Raw genomic sequence first — 19,995 nt, 5'->3', positions numbered from 1 at the left:
GTCCACGCTTCGGCAACCATGTCCGGGTTCCACCGTTGCGTCACCTGCCAGGCAAAATTGCCAGCGAGCGATCCCCATGAGGACTGTGTGGCGTGTCTGGGGCCAGAGCACGCCGCATCCGCGTTGGCGGATTGGGCTTTTTGCCATCTTTGTGCTGGTTTCCAGACACGCACCCTCCGCCAAAGGGCGAAGAAAGCAGTGGGTGGGCGCTCTCCTTCCACTGGATCGTCCCACACCATTTCTGCCCCGCCGTCATCTACGGCGATGCCGCCAGGGCGGCTGCAGCTCTCCAGGAGCCCGTCCTCCCAGCTAACGGCTGGTCAGAGGTCCCCCACCAGACGCGCTCGGGAGCACAGCCCCTCCCCTTGTAGGGTACGCCCCCGTCGGGAGTCTAGGTCGCACTCCAGATCGCCTCGACGGAGAGCACGCTCTCGTTCCCCTCGTCGGGACAGGCGATACAGAGACAGGTCGGGGGTGGCAGAGCTAACCTCCAAAATGTCTCAATTCATGGAAGTTATGATGGGGCAGCAGTCCATCCTCATGTCCTTAGCAAATGTGGTGCCTCCAGTCCCAGGACAACCGACTGGGCCCATTGCTAGTCAGCCAGTGGCCCCTCCACAACCTGCACCGGTCGTCGCTCCTCCAGTGCAGTCTCAAGGGGAGTGGGATATCGATGCGCTGTCTAGAGACGCATCTGACATCCTAGAGGGGGACAGTACAGAGGCTGAGGTAGCCTCCCAGCACTCTGAGGATGAGCTCCACGTGCTGGACACCAATGACCCTACGTGGTCTGTGGTGGACAGAGCAACCCGCCACTTGGGCGTCGAGTGGCCGATGGCAGAACCACCTCGGCGCTCCTTGTTTGAGTCGCCTTCAGCCCAGTCCAGTCAGTCCAGGATGCTTCCGGCATTCCCAGACTTTATTAAGGAGGTACAGTCCACTTGGGGGGCTCCGGCCTCTGCCCCGGCGACTTCTCGCAAGGCCTCGGCCTTTAACATGCAAGGGGCAAGTGAGGCTGGGTTGGCGTCCTTCCCACCTGTGGACGCTGCGTTCGCCGCGTTGGTGAAGACGCCAACATTATCGGGGCTGACGAAAGATCCTGCATGCCCCAATAAGCAGTGCAGGACCACTGAGGTACACCTCAAGAAGGGGTACGCTGCGGCCACAGAGGCGGTCAAGCTCTCTAATGTGGCCAGCTTGCTGACGGTCTACCAAGCGGCATTACTCAAAGACCTGCTGAGTGCCCTTCGGCGGCCCTCAGAAGCGAGTTGGGGACCGTCAGTCAACTGCTGGTGAAGCTGGCCCAGCTCAACGCGCGGGCTCAGGGCAGGAGCATCGCGTCTCTGGTGGTGGCCAGAAGGCAACTCTGGCTCTCGCAGGCGAGAGTGCAGGAACCTGATAAGGCCCTGTTGCTGGATGCCCCAATTACACCGGGACACACATTAGGTCCAGCGGTGGAGGAGATGCTGCAACGCTCCGCCAAGGCGCGGGAGGCGTCACAGCAAATGGCGAAAATGTGGCCAAAACCGTCGTTCCAGCCGAAGCGGCCTCAGGAACATCAGTGGCGCAGGGCACCACCGCAGCACCAGCCACGGCCAGGGGGTACTAAGACCTCTCCCTCAAGCACAGCAGCGCGCGGTCAACCTCCTTTTTCAAGACCGCAGCGCGGAGGGTGGCGCCCTAGAGGTGGTGCCAAGCCACGCCCTCGGGGCTCTGGCCAGGCCCCTCCCGAACGAGCCCAGCCCAAACAGCCCTGAGAACACCAGGCAGCTGTTAACCCTCCCCTACACTGTCTCCCAGCTCCAGTTCTGGCAACAATGCACCAACGACATCTGGGTGCACAAAACTATATCCACCGGGTACACCCTTCAGTTCCAGTTAAAACCTCCCCCCTTTCGGGGAGTGGTCGTAACTGCAGTGAAGGACTCGGTTCAGTCCTCAGCTCTGAATGTGGAAATACAAGCATTGCTCAGCAAGCGTGCCATTCAACAAGTAGACCCTGCTCTGATCGACCAGGGGTTCTATTCCAAATACTTCCTGGTGCCCAAGAAGGACGGCGGGCTCCGTCCTATTTTAGATCTGCGAGTACTGAACAAATACCTGCGGGTGTTATCGTTCAGGATGCTTACGCACAGGCACATCATCCAGTCAGTCCGACACGGCGACTGGTTCACCACCGTGGACCTGACAGATGCGTACTTTCACGTTCCCATCTGCCCGGGTCACAGGAAGTATCTGCGTTTCGCATTCCAGAGCAGGGTATACGAGTTTTGTGTCCTTCCATTCGGCCTGTCACTAGCTCCTCGAACCTTTTCGAAATGTATGGATGCCATTCTAGCTCCCTTGCGGGCTCAAGGTGTCCGACTGCTGAATTATCTGGACGACTGGCTCGTCTGCGCGCAGTCGAAGGAGCAGGTGGCACAGCACACAGTGATGGTTACAGACCATCTTCGGCGGCTAGGTCTGAAGATCAATTCAGAAAAGAGCCGCCTAGTGCCGAGCCAACAGACCGAATTTTTGGGTCTACATCTGGACTCAGTGTCCATGGAAGCGACCCTGTCGACACAAAGAGTTGCCTCAATAGAGCAGTGTCTTGCCCTATTCAGGTTGAGACAAACAGTCAACATGGAGCTGTGTCAGCGCATGCTGGGGTTGATGGCTGCCGCCTCACAAGCCCTTCCTTTGGGCTTACTACACCAGAGACCTCTGCAGGCCTGGTTCAATGCCTTCGCGTTGCATCCGCGGAGAGACAAACACCGCAGGCTAAGGGTATCCCAAGCCTGCTGGGAAGCGCTACGCTGGTGGAGAGTTCCGTCAAACCTCCGCCAAGGCGTACGCTTGGGTCCCATTTTCAGAAGGCAGGTCATCACGACCGACGCTTCCAACCACGGTTGGGGAGCAGTCTGGAACGGGACAGGGACCCGTGGAGTGTGGTCAGGACCCTGGAGGTCAGCCCACATCAACGCTCTGGAGCTCAGAGCGGTGGACCTCGCCCTCCGGCACTTCTTGCCAGTGCTTCTAGACAAGCACGTGTTAGTGCGGTCAGACAACACCACAGTAGTGGCGTATATCAATCGCCAGGGCGGATTGCGGTCCCCCAGTCTTCACCAGATGGTAACGCGGCTGTTGCTCTGGGCTCAGCCGCGTTTAGCCTCTCTGCGTGCAGTTCATCTGCCGGGCAGAGTCAATTACGCAGCGGATCTCCTGTCCAGAGGAGGTCCTCTTTCGGGCAAATGGCGTCTCCACCCTCAAGTGGTGGAGCGCATCTGGGAATGGTTCGGCACAGCGCAGGTCGATCTCTTCGCTTCGCGAGAGACCACGTACTGTCCCCTATGGTTCTCGGTGAAGGACCTCGACAGCCCCCTGGGGGTGGATGCACTGGCTCACGAATGGCCGCCAGGGCTCCTGTATGCCTTTCCACCGATTCCGATGCTCCCCGCCTTCTTGGAGAAGGTCAGGGTAGAGCGAGCGACAGTGATTCTGATCGCTCCTCGGTGGCCTCGGAGAATATGGTTCCCGAGTCTAGTGCAATTACTGCACGGTCGCCCGAGGGAGCTCCCTCTGCGAGCGGACTTGTTGTCCCAAGCTCAAGGAGAGCTTTGGCATCCGAACCCCAAACTCATGCAGTTGTGGGCTTGGCCCCTGAGCGGGAGCGCCTGTCAGCCTTAGGGCTTTCGACTGCAGTTATATCGACCATCCAGAGTGCGAGAGCGCCCTCTACTAGGTCGCAGTATGCGTATAAGTGGCAGTTGTTTCAGAGTTGGTGTCTGGCTGAGAGCCACGACCCAGTCTCCTGTCCTATGGCAGTAATATTGCAGTTTCTGCAGAAACTGCTGGATGAAGGGAAATCTCCTTCTACACTTAAAGTGTATTTAGCCGCCATTTCGGCTTGTCATGTACGCATTGACGGTTTATCACCTGGTTGCCATTTTTTGGCATCTCAGTTTCTGAAAGGCGCAAGACGCTTGCGGCCTCCAAGAACGACCAGTTTACCGTCGTGGAGCCTTGATGTGGTGCTAGAAGCCCTTACCAAGGCACCGTTTGAGCCTCTCCACAGCGTGGATATGAAGCTCATATCTATTAAGACTGCATTTTTGCTGGCTGTGGTATCAGCAAAACGCGTGAGCGAGTTACATGCACTTTCAGTGCATCCTTCTTGTACTCGTTTTGCAGGAGACGGTTCTAAGGTCTCCATGCGCCCTAATCCGGCCTTTTTACCAAAGGTTATATCCCCGTTCCACATGAACCAGTCAGTCGAGTTGATGGCGTTCCATCCTCCTCCTTTTTCTTCCCCAGAGGAAGAGCGGTTACACATGCTCTGCCCCGTGAGGGCATTGAGGTGTTATATTGACCGTACAAGGACTGTGAGGCAGACAGAACAGTTGTTCATTAGCCATGGTTCTAGATCTTTGGGTCAGCCGCTGTCTAAACAGCGCCTTTCCCACTGGATAGTGGATGCTATTAGATTAGCGTATGAATCTGCAGGCCTTCCACCACCAGGGCAGTTGAAGGCGCATTCTACCAGGGGTATGGCGACATCCTGGGCCCTCTTTCGAGGGGTGCCGGTGTCTGATATTTGCGCGGCAGCCAGTTGGGCTACGCCGCATACTTTCATGAGGTTTTACAGGTTAAATGTACTGGATTCCTCTGCTCCACTTTTTGGAGCATCTGTTTTGCACTCTATGACGCCTCAGGATGCGGACGTATAGAGTGGTTGATAGCATGGTGTTGACTGTTCCACCTTTAAGACAGGTGTCATTACGAGCATAGACGCTGAGGCGCAGCTCCGCATATGCCTAGATGTACTGCCTACGCAGTTGCGTTATGACGTAAGTCTGTCCTACTGCCGAGAATCCTCCCTCGCGACGGCTTGGGTACACTGTTCCCATACCTTGATGGTTATTTTCGACTTGAAAGGGAACGATAGGTTGCGGATGCAACCCCGGTTCCCTGAAAGAGAAAATAACCATCAAGCCGCGTGGTCGCTTCAGAAGCCTTCACGGCCTGAAGAGCAAAAGAGGAAGTGAGTCTCTGCGCGCTGCGTATAGTAAGCTCCAAAGGGGGCGGGCTTACGTGGCAGCTCGCGCAGAGGCCTATCGGCAGCTTTGCTATAAAAGCTCAGCCAATCGCTACTGCCTGACGGCAATATCCCATACCTTGATGGTTATTTTCTCTTTCAGGGAACCGGGGTTGCATCCGCAACCTATCGTTAGTGAGGGCCGTCACTGGAGACGTTTCTCTAAGAAAGTAAAACAAAATAAAAGAACTTCGGCTAAGCAATCCAAATTGTTGAAAGCAGGGCGATGCAGCAAGCACACACACAGCAGCAAAAGATTGCACACTTCACTTAGCGAGGGGAGGTATATTCGCCTCTTCCCCTCTAAATGCTCAATCCGCCTTAAACAGCGAACTCAACGCCTTCCCTCTCAGTTGCTTCCGGAGTTGGGTCTCTCAGCGGCAGCGACCTGCTGTACAAGTCCCTTGGTCAGATCCCTCAGGTAATTTCTCGCCTCTGTGTCCGTGTCTCCACAGCTGTGCGTTCCCGTGTCTCTTTGCCTGGAGCTCGCGCTGCTCTCTCAATCTGTCCGTCTCTTAAAACCATTTATTTACTTAAAAATAATAAGACCCACGTGAGGAATGCGCTTTAAAAGCAACATATTAATTGTCAATTAGGTGGAGAGGCAGTCTAGGCAAGTTATTATTATTTATTTCTTAGCAGACGCCCTTATCCAGGGCGACTTACAATTGTTACAAGATATCACATTATACATTATACAGATATCACATTATTTTTACATACAGTTACCCATTTATACAGTTGGGTTTTTACTGGAGCAATCTAGGTAAAGTACCTTGCTCAAGGGTACAACAGCATTGTCCCCCACTGGGGATTGAACCCACAACCCTCCGAATCCAAAATGCGACGTTTCATTCACAAGTGCCGTGATTCAAAATTAGTGAAAATAAACAATAGCCAAACACACAATCAATAATAAATCGTGCAGTGAAAATACAAAATCATATCGTGATTTAAATAAAAAAAAACAAGCACGCATGTATATAAACACAAAATAAAAAAAGAAAATAATAAAGTGTAAATGCACACCTGCAACACAATGACAGACAATGAATCATAATGAACTGCCATAATAAAGTGTGCTCCTTAGGAGAGATTAGACGGCTTCTACACCCGCGCTGTGAACAAATAGTGAGTGTTTCATCCTCTTTGGTTTGAGCAACTGGTTTTTGGGGACGAGGTGGCCGAGTGGTTAAGGCGATGGACTGCTAATCCATTGTGCTCTGCACGCGTGGGTTCGAATCCCATCCTCGTCGTAGCTTTTTCTTTTATTATTATTACTGTTTCTCGTTCTCTTTTTTTTGGCAAAAGTGTTTATCCTGCGACTATAGGACAGTATTGGTCTGTGTTAGAGATGTTCCCCAACAGTAACACAAAAACAGCCTAAACTTTGCTGAAAAATAGTATAACCAAAGGCACCGCTGGGATTTGAACCCAGGATCTCCTGTTTACTAGACAGGCGCTTTAACCAGCTAAGCCACGGCGCCCTGCCACACGCAAAGAAATTTGTGTCAGAGACCTGTGAAATGAAACCTATCAGGGACATTATTGCCTTTACTGTCATTCTCTACTGCAATGCAGGACTGTAAAATTAACCGCACGACATTTCTGAAATTAATCTGAAACACTTGAAAATGCGTATTACTTGTTATTAAACAATTTCCGACCTCAGATATCGGAATCTGCATTGTATTTTATATGACCGATTGTACCCTCTTTGTCTAGATAATGATTTCCATTACACGAGAGTAGATGTTAAAACTTCATGCTGATTTGAACTCGGCTCTCGCCAAGATAAGCACCAACTAAGACGTAGCTTTACAGTAAACTAATGTGATCCATATGTGTCTCCATCCATTTACGTTTCCTTCCATATGATGATGTAGATATCCTTCTGTCTGGTGTTAATGGCTGAAGTGTAATGCTGGCTCCAGGGATCAGCTTATTTTGCCTCCCTGGCGCATCAGCACACACAACGGCTGCGATGCTGGCTCCGGGGATCAACCAAAGTGCGGCCTCCCCAGCGCATCAGCATGACAACCGTCTGGATTGAGCTAAGTAGGGTACATCTCTGGGGTTTTCAAGTGGGCACCTTCCATCCTCAGTGTTTCGTCGACTAGCCCACGACACCTCAAGAGGGCTCGACGGTGATTCTGGCGTCCCAGCATCACCCCCCTCCGTCCCCCACTCAACTCAGCCCAGCTTACTTACCTGTCCCCAGCCAGAATCTTTCCGTCTCAACCACAGCCAGTTGCTGCTCCTTTCTGCTGCTTCAGATAAGTTCTTCACTGTGCGACGCAACTCTTGGCCACTGAATCCGACGTCTCTGAGAAACCAGGTTGTAGAGTGTGCCACAAATCCTCGACAACCCACTTCCACTGGGTAAACCCGAACTCTCCATCCTCGCTGTTCCGCTTCAGTGGCTAGTTGAGCATACCGCAGTTTCTTCCTCTCATAAGCCTCATCTACAGCATCCTCCCATGGCACTGTTAACTCTACCAGGTGAACAAGGAGTGCTGATCCAGACCACAAGACAATATCTGGTCGAAGGTTAGTGGTGGCAATCTCAGGTGGAAAAATAAGCCGCTGACCAACATCTGCCAGCATTTTCCAGTCTCTAGCAGCTTCCAGTTGTCCTGGGCGAGAATTGGTTTTAACACCTTTTCTTGGTGGTTGCTCTCCTGGGCGGAGGAATGTTGTCTTTTGTGTGTAATGTTTTGATGGAACAGGTGACAACTTATTGGTCATGTTACGCTTGTCTTCAAATGCTAAGGCCAAACATTGCAGCACCTGGTCATGGCGCCAAGTAAACCGTCCTTGGCTAAGAGCCACCTTACATCCTGTCAAAATGTGCCTTAATGTTGCAGCTGATGAACACAAAGGACATGAGGGATCCTCTCCTACCCAGAGGTTTAGGTTCTGTGGTGATGGGAGAACATCATATGTTGACCTGATGAGGAAACTGATCCTGCTCTGTTCCATTGACCATAGGTCTTTCCAGCCAATCTTGCATTGTTCCACACTCTCCCATCTCATCCATTCTCCCTGCTTGGCCTGGGAAATGGCCTTTATACACCTCATCCTCTCCTCCTGCTTTTGCACCTCGTTGACTACCAGCTTCCTCCTTTGAGCTGGGGCCGCCTTGTGCCATGTAGGAGGAGTTGAACTGAAACCAAGACCCCCTCTTCCATGCTGAACTTGCCCCATGATATCACCAATTCGAAGGGCAGCCTTTGCATCTTCCACAGCTTTCTTTGCCGCCCACTTTCTTCCAGTTTTCAACACAGGTGCTGCCTCCCTTACGCATTTATCGCGTGACTCTACTAAAGTCATTTCCAGTCTGACCTTGGCGCACTTAAACTCCTCGGTTAGAGCAGAGACTGGTAGCTGCAGTATTCCTTTACCATAAAGTCCCACTCTGCTGAGGCAGCGTGGAACTCCCAACCATTTCCTGATGTATGAACTGATTAAAGCTTCCAACTTCTCTACTGTTGTCAAAGAAACCTCGTACACAGTCAGTGGCCACAGCAACCTCGGCAGTAGACCAAACTGAAAGCACCAGAGTTTTAGTTTACCTGGTAGAGCGCAGCTGTCTATGCTCTTCAACCCTTCCACTGCTTGTTGTCTAACTTCTCCCACACGAACTGTGTCCTTTAGATCCCCGTCGTACCATCTCCCAAGACTCTTCACTGGCTTCTCAGACACTGTTGGTATTGCCTCACCATTAATGAAGAATGTTTTATCTACTACTTTGCCTTTAATTATAGAGATGCTCCTTGATTTAGTGGGCTTGAATTGCATTCGTGCCCATTCAATGTTATTGGTTAATTTGCCCAATAATCGATTAGTGCAGGCTACTGTTGTAGTCATGGTTGTCATGTCATCCATGTATGCTCGAATTGGTGGTAGTCGCATTCCAGAAGCCAAGCGCTCTCCTCCTACTACCCATTTTGATGCCCTAATGATTACTTCCATTGCCATGGTAAACGCCAGTGGAGAAATGGTGCATCCTGCCATTATTCCAACCTCTAGGCATTGCCATGTAGTGCTGAATTCTGAAGTTGAAAAACTGAATTGCAAATCTCCAAAATAGGCTTTCACTAGATTTGTTATTGTCATCTGTACACTGAAAAAATCAAATGCTGCCCAAAGTAGTTCATGTGGCACTGAACCATATGCATTAGCCAAATCCAGGAATGTCACATGGAGCTCCTTCCTCTCCTTTTTAGCTGATTGAATTTGTTGCCAGATCACATTGATGTGTTCTAAGCAACCTGGGAAACCTGGAATGCCCGCTTTTTGTATTGAAGTGTCAATGAAGCAGTTCTTTAATAGGTAAGCTGACAATCTCTGAGCAATAATGCTGAAGAAAATCTTGCCTTCTACGTTTAATAGGGAAATGGGACGAAACTGACTGATGCTTGTAGAATCTTTTTCTTTAGGTATAAAGACTCCACCTGCTCGGCGCCATGCTCTTGGTACAACCTGTTTTTCCCATGCCACTTTCATCAATTTCCACAGAATTCGTAGAACTCCTGAAGCACTCTTGTACACTCTGTACGGAACTCCATTAGGCCCTGGAGATGATGAAGCCCTTGCTTTTTTCACAGCTTGCTCTATTTCTTTCCACTTAGGTGCACAGTCCTCCATTTGGTATTCTGGTGGATTGATAGGTGGGATGTCTGACGGAATTGACATAGGCTCCTGCCTTTTTGAATCTGTATGTGTTTCCTCCAAATATCTCTCCAGCTCAACCTTAGATGCTTTTAGTGTGCCATTCTTCTCACTGGTGAATAACTTCTTTACAAATTTGAATGGGTCTTTATAAAAGTTAGCTCTCGCACGCTCCTTCTTTTTGTAGCGTTTCCGTAGGCGCTCAGCTCTGCGCAATGTTGCAAGCTTATCTTTTATGACCCTTTGTAAGAGATTGAGTCCCTCCTTCTGACTTTGTTCTGCTCTTCTCCATTGGTTCCTCAGCTGTCTCCTTTCTCTAACTAAGCGTTCAATCTCCTGCTGCCGTCTAGACTTTCCAGGAATAGTTTGTACTTTTTCCTTCCTTTTTTCAACTCCAAACCTCTCACTTCCATATGCGTAGATGATGTCCCCAAATTTATCCAGCTTCTTTTCAACTGTTCCACTTAATCTTTCCAATGCAACGCAGAGATCTGTGTTTACTGTGTCCCATGCAGTTTTCTCTCAAGCTCTTGGCCATTTAACTCCAGGCTTGTGCCCGTTGAGGTTCTTTTCTCTCTTATGCTGGTTTGTCTGACCGGGTTCACAAGGATCATTAGGTTCATCACTAACTGTGTCGATGCAAGTCCTCCTCACATCTATGACAGGGGTGCTGATATCCTGCGAACTGTGGTTTGCTTCCTGTCGCTGGATTTCATTCGACTGACTTGACTGACTTCGTAAGAAGTACTGATCAATGCGAGGCCCTTGTCCCTGACATTTGGTAGTTCACATGATCAAAACATATGGTTAAATTGAGGTCACACCGAGACTTGAACTCGGATGGCTGGATTCAGAGTCCAGAGTGCTAACCTTTACAACATGGAACCTCTGCTGAGCACCCTGGAGATGAATGGCTGTAACATCCTCAGCTCCCAGGTGTTAAATCCCCTACTGCTGACAACCCCTGGACCGCAGGGCTTTCTCCCCGTTCTGATTGCACACAGTCCTTCAACAAACATCAGTTTCTCCAGTTTGAATCCAAAATGCGACGTTTCATTTCTTGGTTCATACTGGCAGCAGGTCTCGAAAACTGCACTATCAGCACCCAATCGTGCACCACAAACACTGCTCACATTCAAATAAGACACATGTTCATTGACAATATATGTATTACACATGTAGATTTAGAAACTGTTTTAATAACATCGGCATTGCTCATTTAAAATAAGAAACATTTGCTTAACAATTAAACACGTTGCATCTTTACAAGTGAAAATACACTTTCAAATACAAATTCCTCCATTTGACCCTCATAAGGACACGACCGGACCCCAGTAATAAAACGACATATAACTAACACGTGGAGTAAATGAATGAATAAAAATGTGTATAGGAACACTTTATTTTGCTTTTCCTTTACCTCTAGCCATCGTTTGGCATAATGTGTTGTTTATGCAAGATGGATAAGACGCCCAATGCGCACAGCTGTCTCCTAGCAAGTGAAGGCACCACTGTATTCTGGACGCTGTAGTTTATTCTAGGAACAAGACACCTGGGCGTGTTAGATATCACGGGAAATCGTGGAGCCTCCTCTTTCGTTTGGTATGTGGACTGCGTGCCTAGCTCTTTCCGTTTTTGAGTTACAGGTACTTGAACGCACCTACCGATTTGCTGCGCGTCACAGCACTGGAGCACTGAATGAGAGGGTGCGTAGGATAATCCCGTGACTCTTTTTAGTCGGTACTTATTGTGTTAACTGTGTGATTGTGTAGAGGGGGGTCGTTAGACTACAGCTGTCCTCTCGCTTGTAACGAGCAATTGTAAACTCCTTTTCTGCAGTCTGAGAAGAAGATAATGCCAAAAGGGGTTGTGAATCAATGTGCAAAGTCTCTATAATAATAATATAAAGGATGCGCTTTTAATTGAATGCAGTCGGGCCACAGCCAAGAATTAGACATATCTACATCTGATTAATGAAGAGTAAGAGAGTGGTTTTAATCGGAATAATAATAGGCATAAAAGAACTTCCCTGACCGGGAATCGAACCCGGGCCGCGGCGGTGAGAGCGCCGAATCCTAGCCACTAGACCACCAGGGACGTTGTTGAAGGCGTTTGTACGGCTGGCCAGGAATTTCTTTGCTATCAACGCTGTCGCATCAAAAACGGTACAGCCCCCAGGCCCTGCGCAATTGTTACAGGTGTCACTAGGACAGGTTCGTAATACCGGGGTAGCAACACCGTGGAAATGCAGACAAGGAAGCCAGACAATAAATCATGAAAGGGATTCATTTAAATTATTAAAACAATCAGATTAAAATATACTAAAATGGCCAAGCACATATATAAAACATAAAAACGAAATATTGGTCGCAATAACAAGAATAGTTGGATCAATAGCAGCAGTATTCACAATGATTATCACAATTCAAATATAGATTTAGCTACAGCAATAGCAACAACAATGGGCAAATAGCTATAGCCATAACAGGAGTAGCTATCACAACTTAAATATAGGTTCGGCTACAGAAATAACCTGCTATATATCAATATCAGTAACGTTGGAAATGGTTACAGCAACAAACGTAATGTAATTGTCTAACAGCAGCAATCAATAAGAAAAGTTTACAACAATAGAAAGTCCCAAAGCCGTCTTCTCTGTGTTCCACGGTGGCATTAGCTGAGACTTGAATAGGCTACAACAGCTCTGGTTAGTGAGGGCCGTCACTGGAGACGTTTCTCTAAGAAAGTAAAACAAAATAAAAGAACTTTGGCTAAGCAATCCAAATTGTTGAAAGCAGGGCGATGCAGCAAGCACACAGCAGCAAAAGATTGCACACTTCACTTAGCGAGGGGGGAGGTATATTCGCCTCTTCCCCTCTAAATGCTCAATCCGCCTTAAACAGCGAACTCAACGCCTTCCCTCTCAGTTGCTTCCGGAGTTGGGTCTCTCAGCGGCAGCGGCCTGCTGTACAAGTCCCTTGGTCAGATCCCTCAGTTAATTTCTCGCTCTGCTCTCTCAATCTGTCCGTCTCTTAAAACCATTTATTTAATTAAAAATAATAAGACCCACGTGCGGAATGCGCTTTAAAAGCAACATATTAATTGTCTATTAGGTGGAGAGGCAGTCTAGGCAAGTTATTATTATTACTATTATTAATTTCTTAGCAGACGCCCTTATCCAGGGCGACTTACAATTGTTATAAGATATCACATTATACAGATATCACATTATTTTTACATACAGTTACCCATTTATATAGTTGGGTTTTTACTGGAGCAATCTAGGTAAAGTACCTTGCTCAAGGGTACAACAGCATTGTCCCCCACTGGGGATTAAACCCACAACCCTCCGGTCAAGGGTCCAGAGCTCTAAACACTACTCCACACAAGTGCCGTGATTCAAAATTAGTGAAAATAAACAATAGCCAAACACACAATCAATAATAAATCGTGCAGTGAAAATACAAAATCATATCGTGATTTAAATAAAAAAAAACAAGTACGCATGTATATAAAGACAAAATAAAAAAAGAAAATAATAAAGTGTAAATGCACACCTGCAACACAATGACAGACAATGAATCATAATGAACTGCCATAATAAAGTGTGCTCCTTAGGAGAGATTAGACGGCTTCTACACCCGCGCTGTGAACAAATAGTGAGTGTTTCATCCTCTTTGGTTTGAGCAACTGTCTTTTGGGGACGAGGTGGCCGAGTGGTTAAGGCGATGGACTGCTAATCCATTGTGCTCTGCACGCATGGGTTCGAATCCCATCCTTGTCGTAGCTTTTTCTTTTATTATTATTAATGTTTCTCGTTCTCTTTTTTTTGGCAAAAGTGTTTATCCTGCGACTATAGGACAGTATTGGTCTGTGTTAGAGATGTTCCCCAACAGTAACACAAAAACAGCCTAAACTTTGCTAAAAATAGTATAACCAAAGGCACCGCTGGGATTTGAACCCAGGATCTCCTGTTTACTAGGCAGGCGCTTTAACCATCTAAGCCACGGCGCCCTGCCACACGCAAACAAATATGTGTCAGAGACCTGTGAAATGAAACCTATCAGGGACATTATTGCCTTTACTGTCATTCTCTACTGCAATGCAGGACTGTAAAATTAAGCGCGCGACATTTCTGAAATTAATCTGAAACACTTGAAAATGCGTATTACTTGTTATTAAACAATTTCCGACCTCAGATATCGGAATCTGCATTGTATTTTATATGACCGATTGTACCCTCTTTGTCTAGATATATGACATTTGGTAGTTCACATGATCAAAACATATGGTTAAATTGAGGTCACACCGAGACTTGAACCCGGATGGCTGGATTCAGAGTCCAGAGTGCTAACCTTTACAACATGGAACCTCTGCTGAGCACCCTGGAGATGAATGGCTGTAACATCCTCAGCTCCCAGGTGTTAAATCCCCTACTGCTGACAACCCCTGGACCGCAAGGCTTTCTCCCCGTTCTGATTGCACACAGTCCTTCAACAAACATCAGTTTCTCCAGTTTGAATCCGAAATGCGACGTTTCATTTCTTGGTTCATACTGGCAGCAGGTCTCGAAAACTGCACTATCAGCACCCAATCGTGCACCACAAACACTGCTTACATTCAAATAAGACACATGTTCATTGACAATATATGTATTACACATGTAGATTTAGAAACTGTTTTAATAACATCGGCATTCCTCATTTAAAATAAGAAACATTTGCTTAAAAATTAAACACGTTGCATCTTTACAAGTGAAAATACACTTTCAAACACAAATTCCTCCATTTGACCCTCATAAGGACACGACCGGACCCCAGCAATAAAACGACATATAACTAACACGTGGAGTAAATGAATGAATAAAAATGTGTATAGGAACACTTTATTTTGCTTTTCCTTTACCTCTAGCCATCGTTTGGCATAATGTGTTGTTTATGCAAGATGGATAAGACGCCCAATGCGCACAGCTGTCTCCTAGCAAGTGAAGGCACCACTGTATTCTGGACGCTGTAGTTTATTCTAGGAACAAGACACCTGGGCGTGTTAGATATCACGGGAAATCGTGGAGCCTCCTCTTTCGTTTGGTATGTGGACTGCGTGCCTAGCTCTTTCCGTTTTTGAGTTACAGGTACTTGAACGCACGTACCGATTTGCTGCGCGTCACAGCACTGGAGCACTGAATGAGAGGGTGCGTAGGATAATCCCGTGACTCTTTTTAGTCGGTACTTATTGTGTTAACTGTGTGATTGTGTAGAGGGGGGTCGTTAGACTACAGCTGTCCTCTCGCTTGTAACGAGCAATTGTAAACTCCTTTTCTGCAGTCTGAGAAGAAGATAATGCCAAAAGGGGTTGTGAATCAATGTGCAAAGTCTCTATAATAATAATATAAAGGATGCGCTTTTAATTGAATGCAGTCGGGCCACAGCCAAGAATTAGACATATCTACATCTGATTAATGAAGAGTAAGAGAGTGGTTTTAATCGGAATAATAATAGGCATAAAAGAACTTCCCTGACCGGGAATCGAACCCGGGCCGCGGCGGTGAGAGCGCCGAATCCTAACCACTAGACCACCAGGGACGTTGCTGAAGGAGTTTGTACGGCTGGCCAGGAATTTCTTTGCTATCAACGCTGTCGCATCAAAAACGGAACAGCCCCCAGGCCCTGCGCAATTGTTACAGGTGTCACTAGGACAGGTTCGTAATACCGGGGTAGCAACACCGTGGAAATGCAGACAAGGAAGTCGGACAATAAATCATGAAAGGGATTCATTTAAATTATTAAAACAATCAGATTAAAATATACTAAAATGGCCAAGCACATATATAAAACATAAAAACGAAATATTGGTCGCAATAACAAGAATAGTTGGATCAATAGCAGCAGTATTCACAATGATTATCACAATTCAAATATAGATTTAGCTACAGCAATAGCAACAACAATGGGCAAATAGCTATAGCCATAACAGGAGTAGCTATCACAACTTAAATATAGGTTCGGCTACAGAAATAACCTGCTATATATCAATATCAGTAACGTTGGAAATGGTTACAGCAACAAACGTAATGTAATTGTCTAACATCAGCAATCAATAAGAAAAGTTTACAACAATAGAAAGTCCCAAAGCCGTCTTCTCTGTGTTCCACGGTGGCATTAGCTGAGACTCGAATAGGCTACAACAGCTCTGGTTAGTGAGGGCCGTCACTGGAGACGTTTCTCTAAGAAAGTAAAACAAAATAAAAGAACTTCGGCTAAGCAATCCAAATTGTCGAAAGCAGGGCGATGCAGCAAGCACACACACAGCAGCAAAAGATTGCACACTTCACTTAGCGAGGGGGGAGGTATATTCGCCTCTTCCCCTCTAAATGCTCAATCCGCCTTAAACAGCGAACTCAACGCCTTCCCTCTCAGTTGCTTCCGGAGTTGGGTCTCTCAGCGGCAGCGACCTGCTGTACAAGTCCCTTGGTCAGATCCCTCAGGTAATTTCTCGCCTCTGTGTCCGTGTCTCCACAGCTGTGCGTTCCCGTGTCTCTTTGCCTGGAGCTCGCTCTGCTCTCTCAATCTGTCCGTCTCTTAAAACCATTTATTTAATTAAAAATAATAAGACCCACGTGCGGAATGCGCTTTAAAAGCAACATATTAATTGTCAATTAGGTGGAGAGGCAGTATAGGCAAGTTATTATTATTACTATTATTAATTTCTTAGCAGACGCCCTTATCCAGGGCGACTTACAATTGTTACAAGATATCACATTATACATTATACAGATATCACATTATTTTTACATACAGTTACAAATTTATATAGTTGGGTTTTTACTGGAGCAATCTAGGTAAAGTACCTTGCTCAAGGGTACAACAGCATTGTCCCCCACTGCGGATTAAACCCACAACCCTCCGGTCAATGTTCCAGAGCTCTAACCACTACTCCACACAAGTGCCGTGATTCAAAATTAGTGAAAATAAACAATAGCCAAACACACAATCAATAATAAATCGTGCAGTGAAAATACAAAATCATATCGTGATTTAAATAAAAAAAAACAAGTACGCATGTATATAAAGACAAAATAAAAAAAGAAAATAATAAAGTGTAAATGCACACCTGCAACACAATGACAGACAATGAATCATAATGAACTGCCATAATAAAGTGTGCTCCTTAGGAGAGATTAGACGGCTTCTACACCCGCGCTGTGAACAAATAGTGAGTGTTTCATCCTCTTTGGTTTGAGCAACAGGTTTTTGGGGACGAGGTGGCCGAGTGGTTAAGGCGATGGACTGCTAATCCATTGTGTTCTGCACGCGTGGGTTCGAATCCCATCCTCGTCGTAGCTTTTTTTATTATTATTATTACTGTTTCTCGTTCTCTTTTTTTTGGCAAAAGTGTTTATCCTGCGACTATAGGACAGTATTGGTCTGTGTTAGAGATGTTCCCCAACAGTAACACAAAAACAGCCTAAACTTTGCTGAAAAATAGTATAACCAAAGGCACCGCTGGGATTTGAACCCAGGATCTCCTGTTTACTAGACAGGCGCTTTAACCATCTAAGCCACGGCGCCCTGCCACACGCAAAGAAATATGTGTCAGAGACCTGTGAAATGAAACCTATCAGGGACATTATTGCCTTTACTGTCATTCTCTACTGCAATGCAGGACTGTAAAATTAACCGCGCGACATTTCTGAAATTAATCTGAAACACTTGAAAATGCGTATTACTTGTTATTAAACAATTTCCGACCTCAGATATCGGAATCTGCATTGTATTTTATATGACCGATTGTACCCTCTTTGTCTAGATATATGACATTTGGTAGTTCACATGATCAAAACATATGGTTAAATTGAGGTCACACCGAGACTTGAACCCGGGTGGCTGGATTCAGAGTCCAGAGTGCTAACCTTTACAACATGGAACCTCTGCTGAGCACCCTGGAGATGAATGGCTGTAACATCCTAAGCTCCCAGGTGTTAAATCCCCTATTGCTGACAACCCCTGGACCGCAAGGCTTTCTCCCCGTTCTGATTGCACACAGTCCTTCAACAAACATCAGTTTCTCCAGTTTGAATCCAAAATGCGACGTTTCATTTCTTGGTTCATACTGGCAGCAGGTCTCGAAAACTGCACTATCAGCACCCAATCGTGCACCACAAACACTGCTCACATTCAAATAAGACACATGTTCATTGACAATATATGTATTACACATGTAGATTTAGAAACTGTTTTAATAACATCGGCATTGCTCATTTAAAATAAGAAACATTTGCTTAACAATTAAACACGTTGCATCTTTACAAGTGAAAATACACTTTCAAATACAAATTCCTCCATTTGACCCTCATAAGGACACGACCGGACCCCAGCAATAAAACGACACATAACTAACACGTGGAGAAAATGAATGAATAAAAATGTGTAAAGGAACACTTTATTTTGCTTTTCCTTTACCTCTAGCCATCGTTTGGCATAATGTGTTGTTTATGCAAGATGGATAAGACGCCCAATGCGCACAGCTGTCTCCTAGCAAGTGAAGGCACCACTGTATTCTGGACGCTGTAGTTTATTCTAGGAACAAGACACCTGGGCGTGTTAGATATCACGGGAAATCGTGGAGCCTCCTCTTTCGTTTGGTATGTGGACTGTGTGCCTAGCTCTTTCCGTTTTTGAGTTACAGGTACTTGAACGCACCTACCGTTTTGCTGCGCGTCACAGCACTGGAGCACTGAATGAGAGGGTGCGTAGGATAATCCCGTGACTCTTTTTAGTCGGTACTTATTGTGTTAACTGTGTGATTGTGTAGAGGGGGGTCGTTAGACTACAGCTGTCCTCTCGCTTGTAACGAGCAGTTGTAAACTCCTTTTCTGCAGTCTGAGAAGAAGATAATGCCAAAAGGGGTTGTGAATCAATGTGCAAAGTCTCTATAATAATAATATAAAGGATGCGCTTTTAATTGAATGCAGTCGGGCCACAGCCAAGAATTAGACATATCTACATCTGATTAATGAAGAGTAAGAGAGTGGTTTTAATCGGAATAATAATAGGCATAAAAGAACTTCCCTGACCGGGAATCGAACCCGGGCCGCGGCGGTGAGAGCGCCGAATCCTATCCACTAGACCACCAGGGACGTTGCTGAAGGAGTTTGTACGGCTGGCCAGGAATTTCTTTGCTATCAACGCTGTCGCATCAAAAACGGAACAGCCCCCAGGCCCTGCGCAATTGTTACAGGTGTCACTAGGACAGGTTCGTAATACCGGGGTAACAACACCGTGGAAATGCAGACAAGGAAGCCAGACAATAAATCATGAAAGGGATTCATTTAAATTATTAAAACAATCAGATTAAAATATACTAAAATGGCCAAGCACATATATAAAACATAAAAACGAAATATTGGTCGCAAAAACAAGAATAGTTGGATCAATAGCAGCAGTATTCACAATGATTATCACAATTCAAATATAGATTTAGCTACAGCAATAGCAACAACAATGGGCAAATAGCTATAGCCATAACAGGAGTAGCTATCACAACTTAAATATAGGTTCGGCTACAGAAATAACCTGCTATATATCAATATCAGTAACGTTGGAAATGGTTACAGCAACAAACGTAATGTAATTGTCTAACAGCAGCAATCAATAAGAAAAGTTTACAACAATAGAAAGTCCCAAAGCCGTCTTCTCTGTGTTCCACGGTGGCATTAGCTGAGACTCGAATAGGCTACAACAGCTCTGGTTAGTGAGGGCCGTCACTGGAGACGTTTCTCTAAGAAAGTAAAACAAAATAAAAGAACTTCGGCTAAGCAATCCAAATTGTCGAAAGCAGGGCGATGCAGCAACAACACACACAGCAGCAAAAGATTGCACACTTCACTTAGCGAGGGGGGAGGTATATTCGCCTCTTCCCCTCTAAATGCTCAATCCGCCTTAAACAGCGAACTCAACGCCTTCCCTCTCAGTTGCTTCCGGAGTTGGGTCTCTCAGCGGCAGCGACCTGCTGTACAAGTCCCTTGGTCAGATCCCTCAGGTAATTTCTCGCCTCTGTGTCCGTGTCTCCACAGCTGTGCGTTCCCGTGTCTCTTTGCCTGGAGCTCGCTCTGCTCTCTCAATCTGTCCGTCTCTTAAAAACATTTATTTAATTAAAAATAATAAGACCCACGTGCGGAATGCGCTTTAAAAGCAACATATTAATTGTCAATTAGGTGGAGAGGCAGTCCAGGCAAGTTATTATTA

General features: G+C 46.5%; 9 non-coding genes across 9 annotated transcripts; 3 read left to right on the top strand and 6 right to left on the bottom strand.

Moving 5' to 3' along the window:
- Positions 1-6,251: 6,251 nt before the first annotated feature.
- Positions 6,252-6,333, top strand: trnas-gcu (transfer RNA serine (anticodon GCU)). The gene has a single exon. It is a non-coding gene; the product is annotated as a tRNA-Ser (tRNA).
- A 157-nt stretch (positions 6,334-6,490) lies between these two features.
- trnat-agu (transfer RNA threonine (anticodon AGU)) lies at positions 6,491-6,564 on the bottom strand. The gene has a single exon. It is a non-coding gene; the product is annotated as a tRNA-Thr (tRNA).
- A 5,212-nt stretch (positions 6,565-11,776) lies between these two features.
- trnae-cuc (transfer RNA glutamic acid (anticodon CUC)) lies at positions 11,777-11,848 on the bottom strand. Its single transcript has one exon. It is a non-coding gene; the product is annotated as a tRNA-Glu (tRNA).
- Positions 11,849-13,453: 1,605 nt separating this feature from the next.
- On the top strand, positions 13,454-13,535 carry trnas-gcu (transfer RNA serine (anticodon GCU)). The gene has a single exon. It is a non-coding gene; the product is annotated as a tRNA-Ser (tRNA).
- Positions 13,536-13,691: 156 nt separating this feature from the next.
- Positions 13,692-13,765, bottom strand: trnat-agu (transfer RNA threonine (anticodon AGU)). The gene has a single exon. It is a non-coding gene; the product is annotated as a tRNA-Thr (tRNA).
- A 1,496-nt stretch (positions 13,766-15,261) lies between these two features.
- trnae-cuc (transfer RNA glutamic acid (anticodon CUC)) lies at positions 15,262-15,333 on the bottom strand. Its single transcript has one exon. It is a non-coding gene; the product is annotated as a tRNA-Glu (tRNA).
- A 1,673-nt stretch (positions 15,334-17,006) lies between these two features.
- trnas-gcu (transfer RNA serine (anticodon GCU)) lies at positions 17,007-17,088 on the top strand. Its single transcript has one exon. It is a non-coding gene; the product is annotated as a tRNA-Ser (tRNA).
- Positions 17,089-17,245: 157 nt separating this feature from the next.
- trnat-agu (transfer RNA threonine (anticodon AGU)) lies at positions 17,246-17,319 on the bottom strand. Its single transcript has one exon. It is a non-coding gene; the product is annotated as a tRNA-Thr (tRNA).
- Positions 17,320-18,815: 1,496 nt separating this feature from the next.
- trnae-cuc (transfer RNA glutamic acid (anticodon CUC)) lies at positions 18,816-18,887 on the bottom strand. The gene has a single exon. It is a non-coding gene; the product is annotated as a tRNA-Glu (tRNA).
- Positions 18,888-19,995: the final 1,108 nt, after the last annotated feature.

Source organism: Acipenser ruthenus, chromosome 21, assembly GCF_902713425.1.
Source record: "Acipenser ruthenus chromosome 21, fAciRut3.2 maternal haplotype, whole genome shotgun sequence".
Lineage (NCBI taxonomy): Eukaryota > Metazoa > Chordata > Actinopteri > Acipenseriformes > Acipenseridae > Acipenser > Acipenser ruthenus.
The sequence above is the reverse complement of the archived record's forward strand: the minus strand, read 5'-3'. Positions and strand labels throughout refer to the sequence as shown.